The 26,629-nt window shown below is 38.3% G+C and overlaps 1 protein-coding gene across 12 annotated transcripts in view; it reads right to left on the bottom strand.

Moving 5' to 3' along the window:
* Nucleotides 1–26,629, bottom strand: part of GRM7 (glutamate metabotropic receptor 7) — a 1,171,176-nt gene that overhangs the window by 844,870 nt on the left and 299,677 nt on the right. The gene's annotated exons all lie outside the window — the stretch shown is intronic.

Raw genomic sequence — 26,629 nt, 5'->3', positions numbered from 1 at the left:
AATGTTCATCATTGTACATCATTGCATCATTCAAAAAACCCAGACTAATGCCATAGGTTCAGTTTATAGTTGCTTAATAAAAAGTAATTAACTAATCATTACAGAATACTGGTATGTCTACAAGTGTGTTCAGTGGATCACAAATCCTATGAGACAGTCCATAAAGGAGGGGCACCTGGGTGGCTCGGTCGGTTAAGCATCTAACTCAATATCAGCTTAGGTCATGATCCCATGGTTCCTGAGTTCAAGCCCCGTATTGGGTTCTGTGCTGACATTGCAGAACTTGCTTGGGATTCTCTCTCTCTCTCTCTCTCTCTCTCTTTCTCTCTTACTCTCTCTGCCCCTCCCCTATTCATGCTCATTCTTTCTATTCCTTCTGTCTCTCAAAAATAAATAAACTTAAAAAAAATTCCATGAAAGAAAAGGTCCATTTGAAACAAATTTGGGACTGGTTGTCCAGTACATCTCCTTCTCAGAGACTCATAATTCACAAGACTCTTAAGAAGCTCTTCCATAAAGAAACTGTTTGACTTAGTTTGACCCAGTAATTCTTTTAGAGCAGTATCTGGAGTTCTGGAGGACAAGGACATTTTCCAAGTCTAATGCAATAACTCTATTGCCTAGCGGAGTGCCTACCACTTAGTAGACACCAAATAAATATTTGAATGAGTTTGAACATATATCCCTTTTAAACCATAAAAGATAAACATAATGTATAATAAATTAATGGGAAGGAATAATAACAATGACAGACATTTATAAAAATCATTTAAAAATAATATATGCAATATTTTTTGTGTATAAATTTACACGATAGCATATTTAGTGGTGATGATAACTGAACAACATTCGCTTTGGAAAACTTACTAAAAAAGGAGAGCTGCTAAAAACTACAACTTGAATCCAAAACAATTAATGTAGCTCGTTTGTCCCCACTCCTTAGCATCTTCAGAATAGAGAAGATAGGTGTATCCATTGCTTTTCTGCAATAATATAACATCATTTAAGGGATGATATTTTATTGGCTAGAAATAAGATTTACTGCTGTTATTTTAGCACTTTTGATAACATAATAATATTTTCAGATTTTTTCCCCCATGTGACTTTCATAGCATCCCCATCTAAATTTTATTCGGGAGACTTACATCAAATGCCATATCAATCTCTTACACTGCTTATTCTGTGACTCTACTATATTTTAATGTCAAGATAGCTAGGGAGAGAAAAAAGGCATAGAGAAATGAAGTGGGTATATTCAACACCAGTCTCTACTAATAAAATTTCCCAGAATTTTGTGGGAAGTTATATTTATATGCAGAAAGATTTTCAGTGTGAAACTTATGGTAGGGTTGAACTTCCGGGAAGAATTTTTTTTTTTTAATTACTGGGAAAAAAAATGTGCTTGATCTTACCATAACCTAAAAACTTTCCATTTGCTGAAGGTTTTCCCTTAAGACGGCCATTTGCCCAAACAGAAATCTCTCACATGTATCAAGGAAAGAACACACAATTAAAGAAAAAAAAATTTACTGTTTATTTATTTTTGAGAGAGAGACAGAGACAGAGTACAAGCAGGGGAGGGGAAGAGACAGAGGGAGACGGAGAATCCAAAGCAGGCTCCAGGCTCTGAGCTCTATGTACAGAGCCCAACATGGGGCTGGAACTCACAAACTGCAAGATAATGACCTGAGCTGAAGTTGGACACTTAACTGACTGAGCCACCCAGGTGCCCCAAGAATGCATAATTTAAAAGGAATGATAAAAGTGATATTAAGGTTAGTCCCTCATCTCACCAAAGAAAAGATATACATAGATTTTCCACTCTCCACCTTATTTTCATGATTTTAGAATGAAAATGTAGGGCCTGATGAGTTTGTCAGTAGTCTGTAATTGTCAGTGCTAATAAAATAGAATATAAATAACCCAATGGTAAAAATGCAGTGTGAATGGGACTTTTATACAAAAAATTAATAAAAGTTAGTAGATTCTACTAACAATACAAAGGATATAAAACATGATGACCATATTTCATATGCTGGGAGACTTGTGTCTTTTTTTCTCTCTTGCTCTTCTTCAGCTCCTGAATAAGTAAAGGAATATATCCACAAGATGGTGAGCATGTTGTTGACATTCAACTGGTGTTTGAGGGAAAGAACAAAGATAGTTACCTCAACTGGACCAAATATTATATAAGAGATAGTGAGGCTAGAGATCAGATAAGGATTTGTGAGTTACTCAAAAGTTAAACAATCACAGATAGGACATTACAGCACAATATGCCAATACACTTTTAAAGAACTCCCTTATACTATGTGTTATCTATAAAGATATCTTAGTTCAATCATACTCAACTGCTCTGCACTTAACTCCACAGCTTCTGAGGTAGAATCTCAAAAGTAGGTACATGTTTCACTGCTATGGCAACATTTTTTTAAGTTTTCTTTCTTTACTATTCATTCATTCATTCATTCATTCATTTCAGAGAGAAAGAGATAGCGTGAGTGGGGGTGGGACAAAGAGAGAAGGAAAGAGAGAATCCCAGGCAGGCTTTGCTTTGCCACCCTAGAGCCCCACATGGGACTCAAAGTCGCAAAAACTGTGAGACCATGACCTGAGCCGAAGCTAAGAGTCAGACACTTTGCCAAGTGAGCCATCCAGGCACCCCTGTTTACTTATTTTGAGAGAGCAAGAGATAAAGAGTGTGGAAGGGATGGAGAGAGAAGGAGAGAGAGAGAGAGAGAGAGAGAGAGAGTCCCAAGCAGGAGAGAGAGGGAGAGAGAGAGAGTCTCAAGCAGGAGAGAGAGGGAGAGAGATAGAGAAGCAGGCTCTGCACCATCAGCAGAGAGTCCAATGAGGGGCTCAATGTGGGACGTGAACTCACTAATCTTGACATCATGACTTGAGCCAAAGTCAGAAGCTTAACAGACTGAGCCACCCAGGAGCCCCTGCTCTTGTCACATTTAAATGACTCTGTATTGGGTGTATAATTACTAAGATCACAGGGTAGGAATTCAGGCTGATCTAGTGTTCAGTTCTGATTGTTCTACCACCCAACTGTGACCTAGGTTACACTGCTAATTTTTTGGAACTTTGAAGAATCTGGAATAATTTCTCCTACTTCACAGGGTTGTAGTAGAGGTAAAAAGTCATTACAATGATGTGCTTTTCACCCAGGAAACATTGACAAATGTTAATGATGCTATCTATCATCATCATCATCATCATCATCATCATCATCATCATCATAGATCAAGGACATATTGCCACATGGAAGTTCAACACTCCCAAGCCAGGCTCACTTTTCCCTACGTGGGGCCCTAACATCATTAAAAGTAGAAAACATAAGTCTCTATGCTTTTTTTCCCCTGTAGCTAATTTTGGCATCTTTGACTTCCATCCATTTATGTCTTAGTTTAGCATATTCTTGTCACACACAGAAGTTGTTTCCAAAAAAGAGGACCAATGTAGTGTCAAGTGGCAATGACACTGAGTGAAGTCTCTCACATCATAGACTGTACATGGTACAGCTCAGTGGGTCTCTGACTTGGCAGTGCTGGGTTTACTTCACCTGTGTGTAACAGGTGAGGACTATGGTATTTACTTAGTGTGTGATCTGTGAAACAAAGGGAGTGGAAGATAAATTGTAACAGAGGATTCAATTCTTCCTCCTTTGGTCATTTTTCCCATTTTTAGATGTTCAGGGAACTTTCCTTCCCTCTGCCCCTGAGAGGAATATGTTACATCTAACTGGCAAAGCAGGTCACCATCATATATCAGGGAAGTTCTTATTTGCAAGCAACAGGAACCAGATATGGCTGATTTGAGCAGAAAAGGAAATTATTGAAAGGTTACTGGTTAGGTCTCAGTAACTAGAAACAGACTAAACAACCAGAAGCCAAGGCTATTCTATTGAAATCAAAGAATCATGACAAGCAATATATGTCCCCAGCTGCCTTGCTGACCCAGCAGGAACAGGGTACGGGAGGCTGACACAGGCACTGGTGTCCCTGATTCTTCACATCATTTATTTCTAACTCAAAATCTAGGACATGGGTGTAATTGGCCAACTCTAGGTCACTTGACAGTCTTCCAGCTGTAAGGGAGACTGAGTAAGAGAGTAAACAATGTATCTGGTATTTTCAGCTTGTATAATGGGAGGCTCTGTTTCTCACCAAGACTCACAAAGTGGAAAATTCCCCAAATAAAGAAAGGAATTTCAGATCAGATGCTTGGAAGTTAAAAACAACAACCACCAACAAATTCAGATGTGGAATTATACACACAGAGTAGTTGAGAACACAGTTTTGGAGTGATTCAGACCTGAGTTTATATCTTGAGAAAGCTACCCAGAGCTTCAATTTCCCCTGAAGGAAAAATTGTGGAAGATAATATCTATATAGTAACTTGTGATACAGATTAAGTGAGATAATATATGGGAAGTGATATATCCTAAGCATGTTATAAAATTAGTACTATTATTATTATTATTATTATTATTATTACTATCATATAATTTATTATAAAAATTAATAAGGAGAGTAATAATAAATATTAATGCAGTGTTAAATGTCACTTTTATCCTCTCAGCTAAGCATTTCTTGATTCAGCAAAGGTTCCCTGTATCAGAAAATAAACTGTTAGTATAGTTTCTTATGGAAAAAACAAAAACAAAAAAACAAAGCCTAGAAAGTATAAATAATATACCCAAAGTCACTCAGTGAAGAGGTGACAGAATATTATTTAGCCTAAAAAAGGAGATCTTGCCCTTTGTGACAACATAAATGAAGTGGGAGGTGGCATCATGCAAAGTGAAATAAGCCAGATAAAGACAAATACTACATGGAATAATTTATAGGTGAGATAGGGAAGGGAAGGGAAGGGAAGGGAAGGGAAGGGAAGGAAAGGGGAAGGAAGGTAGAAAAGGTTAAGCTCCTAGAAACAGAGAGCAGAAAAATGTTTGCCAGGGGCTGGGGGGTGTGGGAAATAGGGAGAGGTTGCTAAAAGGGTACAAACTTTTAGCTATAAGATAAATATGGCCTGAGGATCTAATGTATAACATGGTGGCTATACTTGCAAATACTGTACTATATAATTTGCTAAGAGAGTAGAACTTAAGTGTTTTCTCCCATACACAGTAAAGTTCATAAATATGTGAACTGTTGGATGTGTTAACTCAATAGAAATATTCCTTTCACAATGTATACATATACCAAATCATCACAATGTATACTTTAAATATAATCTTGTCAATTATACTTCAATAAAACTGAAAAAAAGAAGAAGTAATCAGGGTAAGATTCCCACCCAGGATTATCTAACTCAAAAAACTACACTCTTTCCTAAAAATACTTTTTAAAGTTTACTTATTTTTGAAAGAGAGAAAGAGAGAGAGAGAGAGTGAGAGAGAGAGGGAGAAAATCCCAAGCAGGCTCTGCACTGTCAGCATGGAGCCTGATGCAAGACTTGATGTGGGGCTCAAACTCATGAACTGTGAGATCAGTACCTGAGCCGAAATCAAGAGTCCGATTGAGCCACCAAGGCACCCCTCGAAAAACTACACTCTTAACCATTACAATACATCCCTCAAGATGTTATAACTGTAAAATGCTTAACACAAAGCAAACATAAATGATATTTATTATAGCTATAACATTTATTAGTTATCAGTTATGTGTCATAATTTACTTCTAACTACAAGGCTATGAGGTGGGAATTCCTGTTGCAGAACTTAAAAGCCCCTGCGGGCAGTTGTGGGGTAAACACAAGAGGGAATGAGGTCTTTGATTTCCCACCCCAGTGTCTCCTCAAGTTGGTTGTTCGTTTCACCACCTCCTTAAAATGTGGGAATAATGCCTTTCTCACATTTGCAGTGGGCATGGAAATCGATCCATACTTCCAGGTGTATATTAAACCATAGTTTCTCATCACCTTGGAGTCCTCATACCAAGCATCATTTATTCTATTAATATAAAGATTCGAGGAATAGAAGCGAAATGTATATGTGGAGTATTGGAGGAGTCCAAATAGCTTTCTGGATTGCCAAAGTCCTCTACTCTCAGAACAAATTTCAGGGTTCCACATACAAATATTGATGTTTGGGAACAAAATTAAAAATAAAATCAACAACATTTATAATTAACCAAGTAGGTATCATGGGGCAGCCTACATACTAGGCATTTTATAAATAGCACATCTCATCTTTCTGCAGTCCTTCAAAGCTTTATAATATTATTTCTATTTCATCTTAAAAACTGTATCCAAGTAGGTTAGTGACTTGCCCAAGACCACATAGCTAGGTTACAAGAGAACAAAGGCATGTTTTAATACTCAAAATGATGATGGATAATATAATTAGAAGAGTACAGCTAATCAAAATCAAAACTATCTTAAGGCATCATTAGGACTTCTTTAGAGTAACTGGATGCCCTAGTGAATACAACAGTTGTAGAGATTATAAATAGTTTAATTAGCTGATCATACACACCTACTTTAATATTCTCAGTAATAAGGAGCCAACTACCTGACCAGGCACCTTCTTCAAGTTTTGGACAGCTCTGGGGGTGGGGGTGGGGGTGGGGGTGGGGGATGTAGCAACATCTTACTGCCCACAAAATCATCTAGTCTACCTGAGGAAATAAAGCAGAACAAGTAGCTTCTGTTCTTGACAAATGGATACAGTTTCAGTTTTTCAAAATGTGAGTGCTGGATTCATTCATTATAATGGACAGATTTATTCAATAGCTGTCTATTTACCAATGGGCAGTATACTACAAAAACAATGTTAGGTCATTTAAAGGACTAAATGTTGCCTCATTGATACTGTTATCAGTATAATTTATATTGGCATGTTGTCTCAGACTAACTTTAAGGACCAAGAAGAGAGCTCCAAGTCTGCATATCTCGGTTTGATCACCTCTGCTTGACAACACTTTCCACTCATTTTCTGAAGGGACAAAGGATAATAAATGCTTTGACTTCTCAACCTACTCTTCATACTTCAAAAGACATACTACCTAGGCTGATTTATCAAGACACCCCAAGCAGGAGTCCCAGAGGTTAAATCCCTACTTTTTTTTGGAGGGGACAGAGGCTGCCCCCCCTCCCACGGCCCCTCACTTCATGTTGCTAGGCACTATCTTAGCCTGTTGTTGATAATCAGCATTTCATACTAAAAATGAATTCTGTTTTTCTGATGGCAAGCACACAACTTCAAATGCCATTTTTATAAACAAGGCAAGATTCTTCAGAGGGATAGATTCTTTCCAACCATAATATGAAGCAAGGATTGGGGCACCTGGGTGACTCAGTCAGTTAAGCATCCTACTTAGGCTCAGGCCATGATTTCACAGTTCGTGAGTTTGAGCCCTGAGTCAGGTTCAATGCTGACATTTCAGAATCTCGAGCCTGCTTCAGATTTTGTGTCTCCTTCTCTCTCTGCCCCTTCCCTGCTCATGCTCTGTCTCTCTCTCTCTCTCTCTCACAAAAATAAACATTAATAAAATTAAAAAATATATATGAAGCAAGGATTTACATTCCCATACTGCCCAAAAGGAAATCACTATAAAATTCAAGAGGGTGACTGGTGATTTTCTACACGTCTGTGTTCATTAAAGGGTTTTTTTAATAGACTTGACAGTATTACATCTCTTATACATAGAAAAATTAGTAAATGAAATCAAACTGCATCATATAATATACAAAAAATAAACATATTAATATATTCAAAGTTATAAATCAAATGAAACAACATGGGTAAAGGTCATAAAGTCACAAAAAAGAGGGACAGCCAATGAATATATGAACATGTATTCAACCTTACTATTACTAATCAAATAAATTAAATTAAATAATTATCAGATTTGGGGCACCCAGGTGGCTCAGTCAATTAAGCATCCAACTTCAGCTCAGGTCATGATCTCATATTTCATGAGATTGAGCCCCTTGTCGGGCTCTGTGCCGACAGCTCCGAGCCTGGAACCTGCTTCAGATTGTGTCTCCCTCTCTCTCTGCCCCTCCTCAGATCATGCTCTGTCTCTCTCTCCTTCAAAAATAAACATTAAAACTTTTTTTTAAATAATAAAAAAAATAATTGTCAGATTTTACTCATCAGAATGACAAAGACTTAAATAGGTGGTGATACTGGTATTGGTGACAGGTTAAAACCACACAGGATGCTCAACCGCTAGCAGAAAAGTGATGCAGTGTCACACTTCTGGAAGACAGTAGGAGTGTAAATACCAAAATTAACAAGCAGCCGTCCAATTTCTAGAAATCCATTCTAAGGAAATAAGTGAACAACTGCTCAAAAAAATGGGAAGAGGGATGTTTTTTTCATTGTTTAGAGAAGCAAAATGGAGATAATCTAAATGTTAAGCAGTAGGGAACTGGTTAAATAAATAATGGAGTGCTGTTCAACCATTAAAAATTAAAATACAAATTTTCATTAAAGTGATATGGAATCATGTTCATAATATAGTACCAAGTAAAAATATGTTTGTGTTGTGTTTATGTGCACCTTCCCTCACAAAAATAGTCTCAAAACACAACTTTAAAAATGTTAGGGAGATGATTTATGAGAAATGGGAATTTCAGTTATTTTTTTTACTTTTTCTCTTTGTATATTTTCCATTTTTGTAGTTTTTGCACTTGTAAAAAATTGTATTTTTACAATTAAAAATATTTTAATTTACAACTAGAAGACAGAATTCTCTAATTTTCCATTAATTTTGCACCATGGTTCAGGGTGTAGGTGTACAAGAAAAAAAACATCTTTTTTTTTTTAAATCAGTATCAATTTACTTTCCACAAATTTACCATTTGAAATTGGTAGAAGTTGCAGAGGGTCCAAGTACTTTATTACCTTTCAAAGCATTGGAGGCTTTGGAAAAATTTATTTCACAACTTTTATCTGATACTGAGGTGGGAGTGAAATAGCAGGATGATAGGAATTAGAGAGGAGTCATCGTGAACTAGGAAAGAAAGCAAGAAGCAATTTGATCTGTACTCTTTTTTAAGGTACAGACCCCCAAGTGTCAGCTCATACTAAACTGTCTGTACACACACACACACACACACACACACACACACACACACACTGAATCTATTGCCTCAGGCTGATCACTCATTGTGGTGGAAACAACCAGTTGTAGAGGGAAGACTTTTAATTAGCTCCTCCAGATTATAAAAGCAGCACTAAAACCAAGCCAGGGGCAACATCCCCCGTCTCCATTTGCAACTGTGTGTGGCCACATTACTGGTTCTTTCCCAAAGAACTTGACCAAAAGTGATGTGAAGAGTTTATATTTGAAGGATAATGGGTTGTGCGCTTGCAACTTCCTCTCCCCTTTCCCTTTTGAGACAAATGTAAAGGCACATGATGGACGTGGTCGTTCCTGAATCACAGAGCAGAAAGCTGACCTTTGAACAACAGAAGTCCATACTGAACTACTGAGTCAGTGAGTGATAAACTTCCAATGTGTCATGCCACTGAGATTGGCAGTTTGTCATATTTTTCTCTTAGAACTCAATTTATTCATTTGTAAAATAAAGTATTTGAACAAGCCCATCTCTCAGTTTCTTCTAGTGCTTTTACTTTTCTTACTGTTTAATTCTCTGAGACACTCCACATATTGCTCACCTTCTCAGTTAACCAGTAAGTCTACCTTTTTCTTTCTTTGTCCCACAAAAGCAGGTTTTTCGAGGGCTGGAGAAGTCATAGAAGACTATTGCTTTAGTTTAAGATAGGAGTTCAACTATGAGTTAAGAAGAAGAGGTGAGGATCCAGAGAAATACTTTCAACAAAGAAGAATGAGAGAGCACAGGCTGAAGAAAGTTTGGTTATAAAGAATTCAGAGAGGAGAAGTAGATACATGATATCTAACAGATTCGTTCAAAGGCATTTTAGAAAGGAAAATTTGTGAACATGTAAAGAAGAAAAAACACAGCAGAAATGAATGCCTTTTGGTCCCTAAATGAATTTTATTTTGAATAGATTCATATCACTTATACATGTACCATAAAACATCTCTGTCCACTTCTTCCAGAATTTTCTAAAGCCTGACAGAACATCTGCAGAGAGAGGATGTCATTCCAGGATAATCAACTGCAAGTTACTAAATTAAGATCAAAATGTCCTCAACCTTGAACAGTTTTCAAAGAGTTTTTAGAAGAAAGGAGGTCTCCAGGGGGTTGTATAATTATATAATTGTACCCTTTCTAAGAGACTATTTACAGATAAGTAAAGTTTCCCACCATTCTTTAAAGTACAATATATGAAATAAAATACAGTTGGGGGGGGTAATTGTTTGTAATGGTGGGGAGGAAATCTGTGCCGACTGCTAGTTGTCTAATCAATAAACACTCTCTGCCTATTCCTTACTATCAGAGCCCTGGTTTAGTGGACCTCATTATCCTTAAGGTTAAGGTAGTCAGGTTTAAGCCTTACATCCTTGAGATCTAAATGGAAGTCTGCTGATGAGTTGCAGCAAATAATTTGCTCTCTGATTTAGACACTGCCTTTCTGTAGCCCTGATATTCGTGCCCTCCCACAACACACACACACAACACACATTCTTTTTTTTTTCAACATTTACTTTTTTTTTTTAACATTTATTTATTTTTGAGACAGAGAGCATGAACAGGGTAGGGTCAGAGAAAGAGGGAGACACAGAATCTGAAACAGGCTCCAGGTTCTGAGCTGTCAGCACAGAGCCCGACGCGGGGCTTGAACCCACAGACCGCGAGACCATGTCCTGAGCTGAAGTCAGATGCTTAACCAAGCCACCCAGGCGCCCCAACATTTACTTATTTTTGACAGAGTTCATGAGTGGGTGAGGGACAGTGAGACAAGGATCAGAAGTGGGCTCTGAGCTGACAGCGGAAAGCCTGATGCTGGGAGCTTGAATTCACCAACTGTGACATTATGACCCGAGCCTAAGTCAGAAGCTCAATGGACTGAGCCGCCCAGGCTCCCTAACACACACTTTTTATCTGTCTTTGTCTTTCTTTCCTTTTTCCCCCCTCTTCTTTCTTCCTGCCTGATGGTTAGAGAACTGTAGAGGGTCAGCAGTCACCTTGCAAGTAGAGGGATCACAGTGACATGCTAGAGAAGTGGGAGATAAAAGGTGGAGGAAGCTTGTCCCTTGTGGGCACTTCTTCCACAGCAGAATTAACACTAGTGGGACTATCTCCAAACTTCTTTTCACATGCAAAAAGTAAAGTAAGTCACTCTTACTTTTTCTTAGCTCAGCAAAACTCATTACTAACTGAGAATTCTAACCCCAGGTTTCTAGAATGCTTCTCACCATACCATAGTTATACTCTTGTTTTAGACTCCTAATAATCAGACCTACTTAGGGTAGGTGTGTGGGTAGGGCTGGTTCCTCTGGAAGCCCTCATCCTCTCCCACCTCCTACAACACACACACCAGATGAGTACTGGATTTGTGTCCACTTATCCTCCTATCTACACTTGGAGGCCAGAAGGCCTTCACTGACAACCTTTATGAATGGTTAAGAATGTGGGTTCTGGAATCAGACTTCCTAGATTTGAACTCTTAATCTGCTTCCTACCAGTTTAGGACACGGGGACATGAAGTAGCCCCTACATACTTTATTGAAAGGATTAAATGAGCAAGTTCTTATAACCTTTCCTGAGTCAATCAATTCTAGCTACTATTGTTACCTTTGACCAATTAGGGTGGAGTCCCCTTGCCTCCATGTGTCTTTGTGCATGTCTCTTTCACTGCACACACAATCCTATACTACAGAATTGTGAGGCATGTTTTCAATAAACAAGTGATAAGTGGTTCTTGAAGTGTGGTCCCTTCGATAGCAATGTCAGCAACAACTAAGGAATGATTAGAAATATAAACCTACTGATCCAGAAAGTGTAGAGGTAGAGCCCAGCAATCTTTCTTAACAATACTCTCAAGCAAATCTGATGCTCACTGAAGACTGAGGACAGCTGGGAACATCCATCTTAGACTCTCCTGGAGGTGCTCACTAAAGATAGAGTTACCTAGACCTCATACCTGACCAACTGGAGAAGGGGATCAAAAATCAGCCTGGTTTGGGACAGCTGGGTGGCTCAGTTGGTTTAAGAGTCCAACTTCAGCTCAGGTCATGATCTCACAGTTTGTGAATTTGAGCCCCACATGGAGCTCTCTGCTTTCAGCGCACAGCCCGCTTCAGATCCTCTGTCTCCTTTGCTCTTTGCCCCTCCCAAGCTTGTTCTTTCTCTCTTTCAAAAATAAACTAACACACACACACATACACACACACACACACACACACACACACACACACACACACACACACAGAACTGGACTGTGTGTGTCATGCCTGCCATGATTCTTCAGCACATTAATGTTTGAGAATCACTGCCATTTTTAATGTGAGGCTCACTCTGTTTGCCCAGTGGACTTTACTTGGAAGGAAGGTCTTTGAAAATTTATATTTTTATTATTGTTATTACTATCATTATTCTAGAATCTCTAGTGCAGAGTGCAGTCTCAGGCACAAAATAGTTGCTCATTAAATGGGTCTCTGAAAAGTCTTAGTAGAGCTTTGAGATTAATTCCTTCAGAAGAAGAAATACTACACACTCACACACACACACACACACACAAACACACACACACACACAAACACTGTTTAGAAGTTCAATTCTTTGGGGTGGCTGGGTGACTCCTTTGGTTAAGGGTCTGACTCTTGCTTTTAGCTCAGATCATGATATCATAGTTTGTGAGTTCCAGCCCTGCATCAGGCTCCACAGGAAGAAGTTTTATTTTTTTTAAAAAAAGCTTATTTCTTTGACATTTTCTCAGTTTTTGTAATTTTAGATAATATTTTTTAACTTTTTGTGTTTCAGTCAGTATTTTCCATCTTCAGAGAAACAGATAAATACAATTAAATATATAGTTTTTTAATTCACAAAAGTAAATAGGTATAAGGGAAATTCAAGTAATTACATCTTCAAATTATTTCTTTGGGGTATGTCTATAATTCTATATATCTGATGACATTAAAGATTAAAGATGTACTAAGACATTTGAGACTGTATTGCTAAATGAATTTAGTTTTGTGTAAAGTGGTAGAAATATTTTCTCCAACAAATTACCTGCAGATATAAAATCACAACACACAAATCTAACAACAACAAAAAAAAAGCAAGCTACTGAATTAAATCTGATTGGCTATTTCTCTGCTGTGCGTATATCTGTGCTATCGGTGCTAATAATTTCATTTGCTACTGGCTAGAATAAGCCAAAATTTAAATATAAATACATATATTTCCTCAATTTAAAACTGTTCTTAAATATGAATAATTTTATACATTTTATATATATATATACATTTATATATATATATAACATTATACATATATATATACATTATACATTTTATATATATATATATATATATATATATATATATATATATATGGGTGTGTATATACACCTATATAGAGATATATATATGAAGAAAAAAACATTCAATATTCTGGAATTCCTCCCTACCTCTCCTCACCCCTGTTAAACTTGCAATCAAACACTTAACTATAAAAAGTTAGAGCTGAGAGAATTTTGGAAACAATCTAGTAACACAAGGTTATATAACCTTAATTAAAAATCACTGATTTGGGAGTCAAACAGACCTGAATCCAAGTTCCACTTCTACCATATTTTAATGAGCAAATACTACCTCTGAGGTTCTGTTCCATATGTGCATTATGGGGGATCATAATAATACATATCTTTCCTGTTTCACTATCAGGGGATCATGAAACAACCCATTTACAATGGTTAGTTAAGTACCTTGCACCTAGTAAGCTCTGAAGACATAAGCTAACAGAGGAGAGATGAAAACAAAACTCAGTGACTAACTCCTACCTCAGTGGTTCCAATGGTCATAGTGACCTTCTTCATTTCAGCCTACTCTCTTCTCATTAAGACTAAGGAGAAGAAGATTAGCAAATTAGGATAGTATTTTGAAAATAGTGCCATACTTCTTTAATGAACAAAATTATAAAAATGAAATTCTTGATTCTGCAAAATATGAAAGGAACTCTAGTTCTTTATGTTAATTCTTTAGAAAACCAATCTGTGGCTCTTAGATGTATCTTCCAACCCAGCCTCACCCATGACAGGACCACATTATGTCTGTAAATGGAAAAATCAACAACAATCAACAAGCGAAGTTACAAGCCAGTGAAGACTCATAGGTTTGATATAGACAACAGAGCTATGTTATTATATGTTAAAATAAGGTAACATGAAGTACTTACTCTAAAAACAAAGCAATCTGAAGATTATAATTTTTAGAATAATCCTATAAAAAGAACCAGCTAGAAAGTTATTTAGAAGGTTTTCTTTATAAGGAAGCTCTCTGTATATAACTTTTAATGCACTATTGATGAGCACAATTCAACAAAACTCAAATAAATATTTGCAGATGCACTATAAAACTATAAAAAGAAAAGCACAGTTGGACACTACTGGGATAAAATTGCATTTCAGGATAAGACCCTACACTTGACCTCAAGTAAATTAACATGTAATAGAGTGGATGAGTCATGTATAGAATGTAAGAATGCTAAGAGGCCAAGGTAAGTACCAAAAGTAACATGTGGGGATTCTTAAGGAAATAAAATATTGGTTAATTGATTGAAGAAAGGCAAAAGGGAGTAATTTCCCTTTGGTCTTTGAAAAGGGCCCTTCCTCTCCCTACTAGTACTGAGGCAAGGACAGCATGGGATATATAGGAATATGAGGATCAAGACTTCTCTTATCTAAGTGGCTGGAAGCATATTTTTTTTACCAGGATGTAGTATAATAAAATTTACAGGCCATTGAGGTCAGAGAGACAGAGGTTTAAATATCAGCTCCATCTCTTGCTGTGAGTCAAAATGCTTATTTTTTTAACACCTCAGTGTCTTTATCTGTAAAGTAGGGATGATGATAATCAGGTCTCCCACCTGAATGTGAGAACAACATGATATACTACACATACAGGGCCAAGTTTGGTGCCCAGCACACAGAAAGTGTTCAGTATGGTTAGTTAAGTGACAATGATGGCAGTGATGGGATGGTGTTGACTCCACCCCTCCAGGACAGGTCTGATGAGGAGAAGAGCTGAAGGACCTTTGGGGTTCATGAGGCTTTATAAGCACTCCTTAATAAACATAAGGTGATTATTCAAATAATTATGTTCAACTTAAGAAAAGGAAGGACATCAGATTTGTTCAACTACTTAATAATATTAGTAGTACTGATAGTATTTGTGGAAGTTAATAAGTATTAAGTGATTACTGTATGCCAAAAACATGCTAAATGCTTTATTCACTTACTACAATGATGCTATACAGTAGGTCCTAATATTATTATTCTTTTTATCAACTGTAAACTCACAGGAGTTGCAAAAAACACCTAACATCTCACTGTCAATACACAATGGAAAGGAGTTCAAATTCAGTCTGCCTGACTTGTGCTTAATCATTAAAGTATGAAAATAACCATTTTGCCCTTTGCCTGACTTCTCTACTGAGGCCTGAATATTTCTTTAGTCTCCCGGATGAACAGAGAAAATTCCTTGGCCTCAACATCCAACTACCCTTTCCAAACAGGAATTGTTTCAATGAGCAGCAGCATGCTGTCTCCAAGTCCATCCACCTTGAGGACTAATGATCAGATACCAGTGGAAGGAAAAGCTCTGTCACAACCCTACTCTTATATAGAAACATGGCAGAAATAGAAATGGCGGGAGGAGATAATGAAATGATGCATTGGAGAGATAATACCTGGCATGGTGATGATGATGATGATAATGTTGATAAATAGACCTTGCTGTGCTCTAGCCATTGTATTAAGTGCTTGGCATGGGTAATTTCATTTAATCTTGAAGACAGTACTAAGAGGATGGAATATTATCGTCACCTTATAGATGGGAACACTGAGGGGCAGATAATCAGCTAAACTGACCAAGCTAATATAGTTAGCAAGTGGAAAGCAGGAATTTAACCTACGCCCAGTGCCTACAATCTTAACCATTATGCTACACTGCCTTCTGAAGACATAAAAATTCCAGTGATCTTTCCCATTACCCAGTCCCATACTGCAAACTAAAATAAGTCTAAGAGAAAGAGACAGCAAACTTGGAGTGTGACACCTGACAGAGTGTCAGTCATTTCAAAACAATGTACTTTTATCATATGGTACAGTTCTTGTGATAATCTTTACAACCCATTTTCAAGAAACAGGAAGCAAAGATACATCCCTATTTACAAGGAAGATGAGACAGCATATTTTACATTGGGTTTAAGTGTTCCAGAAAATGTGGTCCCAGCAGGCATACATGCTAGTAGATTTTCCCCACCTACCAAATCCAGAAGAAATCTTTCATTGCTATGTTGTTTTTCATAATCCCACTCTTTTAGTGTCTGCCATTCATCCTCTGGCCTCTTCCTTTCTCCATTTCTGTATAGAAATATGCTAAGTGTGGTTTTGATTTGTATTTCCCTGATGAGGAGCGACGTATGACAATAAATTTCATATTAAAAAAAAGAAAAAGAGGGGCGCCTGGGTGGCGCAGTCGGTTAAGCGTCCGACTTCAGCCAGGTCACGATCTCGCGGTCCGTGGGTTCGAGCCCCGCGTCAGGCTCTGGGCTGATGGCTCGGAGCCTGGAGCCTGTTTCCGATTCTGTGTTTCCCTCTCTCTCTGCCCCTCCCCAGTTCATGCTCTGTCTCTCTCTGTCCCAAAAATAAATAAACGTTGAAAAAAAAATTAAAAAAAAAAAGAAAAAGAAAGACGCCAAGTGTATGTTCTCTGATGTGAAAAGGGTGTGTTATGACAGGGAGCCATGGTGCCTGGATGTTGGGTTTTTTGTTGGTTTTTTTTTTTTTTTCATCTTAATTCTATTATGCCAACTCCACTGAACTTAATTATAGTGAATACAGAATTACACAATTACCCTCTGTTCTGTTCTTCAGATGCTATATTTTGATAAAATTTACTACATGCTGCTCTCCCCCTGAACACTAGAAACGGATGTGTTGATATAAAATTTGTTATAATTGCCATTAAAATATAGCTTACATAATGACAGTGTTAAAATACAATTATAGATGTGTAGAGACAACATGGTCATGCATTTTTTAGTATAAGGACATGCTTAGACCAGTATCCGATAATCAAATGAATAAGGAACAGAATTTTGGATAAGCTACAAAGGCTGTCAAACGATTTGTAAAAACCTAAAGGGAGCTCAAAACCAGTAAGATCAAATTTTCCCCACCGTGTATTCAATAGCAAAGTGAATGGAAGATATGAGATGCCCAATGAAGTGATCAAAGTCTGTACCCATAAGGATATTATAAGACAGGCCCATTATTTTTCCTTGAATACCTGGGTCTCTGCTCAAACTCTCCTATACAACTGACCTTTGAACAACATGGGTTTAAACTGTGTACGTCCACTTATATATGGGGTTTTTCAATGAATACAGTACAGTCCTGTAAATGTCTTTTCTCTTCCTTATGATTTTTCATAGTAATATTTTATTTTCTCTAGCTTACTTTATCCTAAGTATACAGTGCATAATACATATAAAAAAAAAAACTATGTGTGAATTAAATGTCTATGTCATCACTAAGGCTTCAGGTCAATGGTAGGCTATTAACTTTTAGGGGACTCAAAAGCTCAGTGTGGATTTTCAACTGTGTGGGGGTCAGTACCTTTGACTCCTACATTGTTTAAGGGTCAAATGTATACCAGTGATGCAAATCCCCAACTTTTATGTTATATAAATTGACTTAAAACAATTGTGTCACAAATACTGTTAAAATGATTGTGACATTACTTTGTTCAGTTCTACTGCAAAAACTATAGGATTTTTTTTTTTCATTTCAGACAATTGTCTTTAGCTAGTAGTTATTAAATTTGGGGGAAATACACAGTGTTAACCGCATTATTTCATTTAATCTTTAAAATAGTATTCCCATGTAGTCACTCTTAGTTATCTCCGTTTTATGAAAATGCATCTCTAGTTTAGGTTTTTCTTCATAACTGCAGACTTGTATATCCAACTGTGCATTCAGCATCTCCACTTGGATGTCAAAAAATTTTTCAAACCTTCTACCTCCAGATCTGATCTTTGATCCCCCAGATGTGCTCCACTCCACACCTCTTCCATCTGAAGTGATAGTAATCCCAACTTTCCACTTGCTCAGGCCCCATGTCTTGGATTCACCTTGTCCCTTTTCTTCCTTTCACATCTCCCATTCTATTTACCAGGAAATAGTGTCACCATCTTCCAAATGTATCACTTCTTGAATCATCTGCTGCTAAAATCCTGGCCCAAGCCACCACCAGTCATCTCTTAAGCACCTGTAATCACCTCCTGAAATTATCCCTAATTCCACTCTTTCCCCCATCCTCAGTGCCACAGATGACATTGTTTGAAACCAACAGACGCATCATGCTAAAATCCCACTACTCATTGCCTACACTTATGGTAAGACAAAATACACGTGATGGCTTCCAAGGACTACCAAGGCTTCCCAAACTGCCCTGTCATATCTCTAATCTCAAGCCCTCTTGCTTCCCCTTTCTCTTCCTGACTTACTCAGTCATAGTGGCATCTTTGATGTTCCTCCAACCTGCCAGGCATATTTCTGCCTTAGCGTTCTGGCACTGGTTGTTCCTGCTGGCAGGGGATGGTCTTCCCCTAATCCATTCTGACAATTCCCTCACTTCACGTCTTTACTCAACTGTCACCTTATGAAATCCACCCTGACTACCATAGTTAAAAATAGAACCCACCTGTACACCCCCCAGGACTACCAACCCAACATTCCTCAGCATGCTTCATGTTCTTTTCCATATTCCATAGGGTTCATCAACTATCATACTGTAGGACTTATTTATCACATCTATCTGTTTCCACATGAGAGTGTAAGCTGACAGAAGAGTAGAGATAGGAGAAAGGGAAGAGGAGAGGTGAGGAAAGACAGAAGGGAGGGGGAGAGAGAGGAGAGAGAGAGAGCACACTTGTCTCTTTTAGTCACTGATATGTCCAAGCACAAAAAACAGTGCACAAGAGGGATGCTTAATAAATATTTCTGGAAAAAAATACAGATGAGGAAACCAGTGGTAGAACTCAAAAAGTTTAAGTAAGTTCCTCAAGGTTGTATGGCTACAAAAAGGTCACAGTGGACTTCAAACTTGGGGCTGACTAACCCCATAGCCCACTACTCTTAGCCTGTCTGGTATATAAGTCCATGGCATTCCTTGTTCACCTTAATCAGAGCCATAGAAATTCTCACTCCACTGAATAATACTACTAATGTGTTCTCACTGTGTGTGTGTGTGTGTATGTGTGTGTGTGTGTGTGTATGTGTGTGTAATATTTTCCATTTAAACAAAGGAACAAAAAGAGTGAAATCCAGCATGGATTATTATGGTAATTTTACAGTAAATTTAGCAATAGTGACATTTAAGAAATAGTTATATTTAGTAATAATAGCATAATAATAATAAAATAGCAGCTTTTAAATGTATTGAACACTCATCACATGCTAAACTCAGTGCTAAAATATTTCCATGCTTATTTTGTGCAATCTTTACAATTACTTATCAGACAAGTATACTTGTATCACTCCCATTTCAAATATAAGAAAGTTGATAAGAAATGTACCTGTTTGATCAAGGTGAGACTGGTAAAAAGTAGTGAGGATGAATTTAAATTCAAACCTAACTTCAGAATTTTGTTCTTCATCCCTACATGAAAATTCTGATGACTCCTTTGATAAAAAAGTAAGTTTTCTCCAGGAAAACATCCCGCATTATGTCTGCCTGTGCTACTACATTCAGAACACAGTCAAGTTTAAAACCCGATAAAAATGTTTAAGTAGTACTTTAACAAATGGAAATATTTTCATCTAAACAATAAGGTAGAAAAGCAGGCTGAGCCCTTGAAGTGGCTTCATTGCTATCTTCCAACAAGAACAAGAGAAAGGATTGGCAGCCACAGAAGAGAGAGAGCACAACATCCAGAGATGGAGAGTTCTGTAAATGACCAATTATAAAACTATTTAGCTGTAGCACTTTCATAGCAAGAGGCAAAATAATCCATTAAACTGAAAATTCTCCTTCCCCTCACTCTACGGCCCACATAAACATTAATGTTGCATTTATTAGGATGTATTTCCTGTGCTCTATCAACTTGACTTTCAGCAATTGTATTAATACAGTCTGCTCACTGTGCACATATATCTGAATGATGGATTTTCCCACTTGAGGTTTGTAGAAAGAGTAGAGTGAATGAAATGAAGTTCATAAAGAGCCATCATAATCCATAATGATGGGCACTGAATCAGGACCAAAAAAAAAACCACATCTTTTCTCTTTTATTTGCATGGACAGTCTACTATGTATTTATTTCCTACATACAGGGCTACCTGTTGAATAATAGACAACAACCATATTTCATTTGGGGGTGAGGATTTGTGTGCTCAAGTTTTAACAGACCTATAGAATTAATCTCATTGTAGAACTGAAATAAAATATTATTTCTTTCTGGAAATAGGTGTGGTTAAGCAATCAGCCACTTTGATGTCTTCAAATTTCACCACAGTTTCAGGGTAGGTGAATTATAATTATTTTAAGTATTTCTGCATTTGTGCAAGAGTTGAACAGCATTCATAGTGGTTGACAACCAGGGTACTGTCAGATAAACCTGAGTGTGAATCTAGACTTTGCCACTTACCAGTCATGTGACTTGGGGCTATGAGAATCACTTTCTTCAGCTGTACGGTGGGGATGATAATATGCCTTTTGCAGAACTATTGTAAGAACTAAATGAGATAAAGTATTTATAGTGCATGGCATAATGGCTCCTAGCAAAGATCAAATTATTAATGTGGTTACTACTACTACTGTTATTGAAAAGAAATTAGAGCTTTGGTTCTCATAAAACAGATATGTATACTATATTGTAACTTCACATTATTTTATTTTTGAGCTTATAATAACTTGATTCAAGAAACATTTAGCAGTAAATATAATTGAAAGGAAGTTACTTGTCAAACATGGAAATATCATAATCATAAATGCTGCCATAATATTCTTCTCAGATATTTACCTGAACAAAGATTTTGTTTTGCTTTTGTTAGGTGCATAAAATACATCCATTTACTGTGTCATTTGACAAAAGGTCCATGAATTCATTGGTCTGAATGTATGTTGCATAACTGTCTTCTAAACAGTAGTCACATATACAGGTTAGTTGTTGGAAAAATGTGTTTGTGACTGTTCTTTTTTGTCTACTTTAAGTAAAAGGGGAAGACAAGTAGTTAGGCTTGATGCTTACTGTAGAGTGACCCAGGAGTTTAATGCATTTTGTACTCCATTATGCCAGGAAAATGCTGCTCTTCCCTGGAGACATCAACAAAAGATTTGCTGTAATGAAGGGAAGCAAGGATGGTTCTAAAGCTTCCAAATAGGAGGCCTATATGCTGCACTCCACATCAGAAGTGTTCACCTTCTCTCTCAATTGCATCAAGATGGGATAACAAATCCTTCATGTTAATAAAGCAAATGTTGAGAAGAGAGGGAAGAATATAGAGTTCTGAATATCCCACACCTGCGCTAGAAGGATTATATTTAATGTAAAGAAAATATCTTATATTATTTCTCACTTAATGGATGCCAATCAGCAAGCCTTACACTAAGCTAAGAAATCGCTTGTTTTGGCTAGGAGGCTGTTGGGTTTTTTTTGTTGTTGTTGTTTTGTGTTTGTTTTTGTTTTTGTTTTTGTTTTAGTGTTTATTATTGAGAGAGAGAGACAGGAAGAGCGCAAGCAGGGGAGGGTTAGAAGGAGAGGGAGACACAGAATCTGAAGTAGGCTCTAGGCTCCAAGCTGTCAGCAGAGAGCCAGATGCGGGGCTCAAACTCATGACTGCAAGATTATGACCTGAGCCAAAGTCAGATGCTTAACCGACTAATCCACCCAGGAGCCCCTGGCTAGGAGACTTTTAACTGCACATAGCTGAAAACAAACTGAAAATAGTAGAAGGAATTTTGATTAATTAATTTATTTTAAGAACAAGTGCTGAAAATTCAGGGATTCAGCTGATTCAGATATAGTTGGGTTTGAGAGTTTCAGAATATCAACAGGGCTCGGGCTTTCCATTACTCAACCCTGCCTACCTCTGTATGACTTTATTCTACAGAAAGTCTTGTCTTGTGTTGAATGGCCACTGGGAGTCCCAGAGTTGTTTTTCCCCAGCTTAGAAATTCCAGAGAGAGGAGCCAATTTTCCCATTTTCCTCTGACAGAAAAGTCTTGGGGAGGATTCTGGCCAAGGTCAGATGCCTACACCTGAACCCATCACCTGCTTTGCTTGAGTTCAGTTACTTGGGCCAGGGAGGAGGCAGAAAGTCCTTATTTGGCAGTTTTCCAAAAGAAAGCCTGGTGTTTTAGCAAGATGAAAGGGGACAGCACTGGATAACGAAAGCTATATCTGCCTCTATAAATTCCACAGTTCCTGCTCCCCTTCCCAGGTCTTCTGACGATGCAGTAAGCCAACCCAGAAGGTCATTTTCCTCAACACCAGCCTTGATATACATGACTAAGAAGCACACCAGCAAAAGAAAAAGGGGGAAAAGTCTGAATATGAGAAATGAGCTAGACTGATATTAAGATACCAGTGAAGATATTCTTTAAAAGTTCCCCCAAACTTGCTCAAAGTTCAAAGTGGGAGCCAGAAATATGACATTATAGAGTTTGGACAAGAGCAGGTTTTCTCCAAGCAAACTACGACCTGAAGAGATTAAAGACTTAGAAACATTTATTTTTAAAGAAAAAAAAATCAGATGAAGTAACTGAGGCCTGGAAAAAATAATCAATTTATTTAGGGTAACAAGACTAATGAATGGCAGGAATGAGATTGGAGTGCACTTTGTGTAATCTGGCTATGGTCTTTTAAGGCCATGACACAACCTATATATATATAGGAAATGGAGCATTTATGGTTTGTTATACTCTAAGAATTTATGAAAACAAAGCAAAGGCCATCATTATTTCCATTATTTTTGAAGAGAAAAATTCCCAAAGACATCTTAATCTTATGGGCCTGTATACATAAAATATAAACGTGGAGGTATCTTCAAATATAGTATGTGCCTGCCTCTATTCCTTCCCTCTCTGCTCTTTTCAAAAATGCCCCTTTTAAAAATTGCCCACTCACCATCTGTTAGGTAAATTTCCTGAAGCACAGTAAATGTGGAGGCAGAGATTGTTATAGAGCCTATTCCAAATGGCACTGACACCTGTATTTATGAAATTTTAAAAAGAGTAGGTTAGAGTTGTTTAAAAAAAATTCCTACTATAGTAATACCATATCATCCTAGGCGCCCAGTTCTACCCAATTATGAAAGATGGACAGAAAGAGAGAAAAGAGGGAGCAAAAGAAAGAAGGAAGAAGAAAACTAGGTATGTATATGTAAAATGCCCTGGAAGTTTGAGATTATGTTCAAGCTTCAATGAACAGAAGGACGACATTTAGAAATTTACAAATGTATTTCATTTATGGTATAAAGTCCACAGGTTTAGATCTGCAATATGCTCCAACAAGAGTCAAGTTGGCCACTTTTTCCATCTAGTTGCTTTTGAAGGAACAAAGCAACTGAAACAGATGCCATTCAATTCCAAGTCTATGGCTTAGACCATGTCACTGGCCATGAAATATTGTTCATTCAGAGTCAGGATGTAGCAAGAGTAATTTATACTCTCAGAGTGTTTGCTCTCAAGTCAATAACAGAGAAGCCTTGAATAAAAACATGCCTATTACTTTCCACTATAATATATCTTACTTATAGCCCATAAAACAGTGGTCAGGGGAGATTTATCCTTTGGACACCATATTATATAAGCTCTCTACTTTAAACCATCCCCACTCTGTGATTATTTTTTAAATATGTTACTCATAGTCAAAATTAATTTACATTTAATCTTTCTTAGCATTAGGAGAGTATTATTTTGTACAGGCTCAGAAACAAATCTCCAGAAATTCCTCCCTGATGTTTCTCTGAGGCTGAAAATGCATTGCAGGGTGGTTGCAGTGACTTAATTCTTGTTGGCAGAGCCCTGGCCACACACTAATTTCATTAGCCTCAAATTCCTAGATTTGAAAGACCCAGTGGACATCATTCCTGTCCTCTGACATGTCATTTACTAATCAATTCAGTGTGCATACAGAGGGGAGAGAGAGAGAGAGAGAGAGAGAGAGAGAGAGAGAGAGAGAGAGAGAGAGGACTTGTTCAGCTCACATCTTTGGTCTGGTAGACCAGCAGGCAAATGAAAATTCAAAGTCATAGACACTATTTATATCTGAGGAGTCATTCTTGCCCAGGTCCTAATTTTCAGGAAAGAACTTCATTCCAGTTTTTTCTGACAACAACATTAGTTACATTTATTACTATCTCATTACTCCTTCCTGTCCCCCACCCCCAGTGTGTAGTACTTAAGTCACTAAGTCACTAAGTATTCCTTCCTCCAGCCTAGAAGCTTATCTCACCGTAATTTTTTATCTCAAATGATAGGTTTGGCATGGTTCCCACAGCAACCTTCTGGGCCCTGGAAAAGAAAACTCAAATCTCTGGAGAGCTAAGAATTCAATCATTTACAGGAGCTTCTTTTATATAGGACAATCTTAATTGAGCTGAACCCTGCAGTCCCAGAGAAGATTCACCTACAGTTCTTTCCCTCTCTCTCTAAATTGATTGTGCTTTGGAACAATGGGTCTGTGTACCACTATTCTCTCTATTCATTTTGTAGGCTTACAGAAGCTGGGAAATTAGGGATTAGACTTGCATGCCCAGACCTCCTACAATCACGTGCGAAAGAAAAAAAAAAAAAAAAAAAAAAAAAAAACAAAGGCTACTGGGAGAGACTGTTGGAATATATAGCTATATATTCCAACAGGGTCAATGGTGAAGAAGGATACCCACACCAAGAGTTATACCCGGCTTGTAGCACAAGCCACAAGTTGGTGCATTCTTCCTGCTACCCAGCCTCTTCTCCATAAATGCAGGTGAAAACTGGGGGCTCTTTTTCCCTCAGCTGTTCAATCCAACATGAATAGCTGCAATTTGCAAATTAGAGGAAAATGACAGTGTTTTCTCTGAATGGTTGTGGTCCCAACCCACACTAACATTGGCATTCAGTTCCTTTCTTCCCAGCCCAGGGAATGGGGGAATAAGGCAAGCTATTTCTTTTGCTCACAAAAGCCTCAGGTTCACACACCAGAGGAAGAATCAGCTCCCCCTGGAATCTTTCTCAGCAAACACAGTCCTTCAGCCTGCTCTGCAATTCCTCTCCTGACTTGAACATTGCACTCTTTTTCAGACAAACAGGCCCATCTGCAGTACTACCAGTGCTCTGAGTGAACAGAGGAACAGGCACCAAAATAATTTAAACATGTGAAACACCAAATATGCCTTCGACCCCCGGGGCTCCGGGCTCACAGGGTTGCGAGTAGCCCTAGTGGTTCCCAGGTGATCTCTGACTTCACTTTCTCCTGCAGCACTGCCCTCTTAAGTTGCCAGTCTGTAAGCTCAGACAGGAAGGAAGTGCTTCTGGGTTTGGCTTACAATAACCCAACCTCTTCCCAAAAGCATCATCTCAGAATGAAGGCTGCCCCCAAAGCATTTTTTGGGTTTGCAGATATCTAGGGACTCCCACAACAGCATACTCCAGAAGTGTTAGGGATGTTCAGAAGATCAGAGGGGCCATACCAGGCTGCAGCCTTGGGCAGGCACTTGTCCTTCTAGTGCACACACAAACTTCACACTCCTAGGTGCTGATGTGGTGACAGTTTGAATCTCAAAAGGAATCCCCTTCAGAAACCCAACACCCTTTGGGAAAGCATTTGGAAGGGAGCCAATTCCTTAGATATGGGGAGCATAAGGACACCAGGGTTAGCCAGAACATCTCGAGAAGGGATTCATGGGGTTGGGGCACTACCTGGCAGGGAGAGAGCTGTGCATTAGGAAAGGATCATCTCAAGACAGAGATGGAAAAAACAAAACAAAAACAAAAACAAAAAAACCAAAACCTTGGGGGTGGGGGTAGAGAGGAAGAAAAGAATCAGAAACTGAAAGAGGGAGAGAGAAGAAGAAAAACACAAAGGAGGGAGAAAAAGAAAAAAAGAAATAGAAAGACGGAGAAACAAGGAGAAGGGAACCCACAATCACACAGACCCTGGAACTCAATTTCTTAAAATCCAAAATGCATCAGTTTATACCCAATGCAGCACAGGAGCCACGGGGCACAAAATGCGGGAGCGGGCGGAGAGAGAGCACTGCAGTAGAACCCACCGCTCAGCTGCCCCGGATCCGCCTTCCTCCCATTTTCGCCGTTGCCCTCTGGCGCCCGGAGCAGGAGGGCGGCCGGCATTGCTCAGCGCACCCTAGTGCCTCCCTCCAGGCGCCTTCTCGCCTGGCTCCGGGAATCGTTTTCGGAGCCGAGGGAAGGGTTGGGGGCTGTGGTAGGGAGGTCGTGGGAAGGATGGGCGGAGGGCGGAGGCAGCGAAAGCGATTTTGTTTCGCAGTTAGCATGAGCTCATCTCTGGG

This window comes from Felis catus, chromosome A2 (genome assembly GCF_018350175.1).
Source record: "Felis catus isolate Fca126 chromosome A2, F.catus_Fca126_mat1.0, whole genome shotgun sequence".
NCBI lineage: Eukaryota > Metazoa > Chordata > Mammalia > Carnivora > Felidae > Felis > Felis catus.
This window is presented reverse-complemented; position numbering and strand designations above follow the sequence as displayed.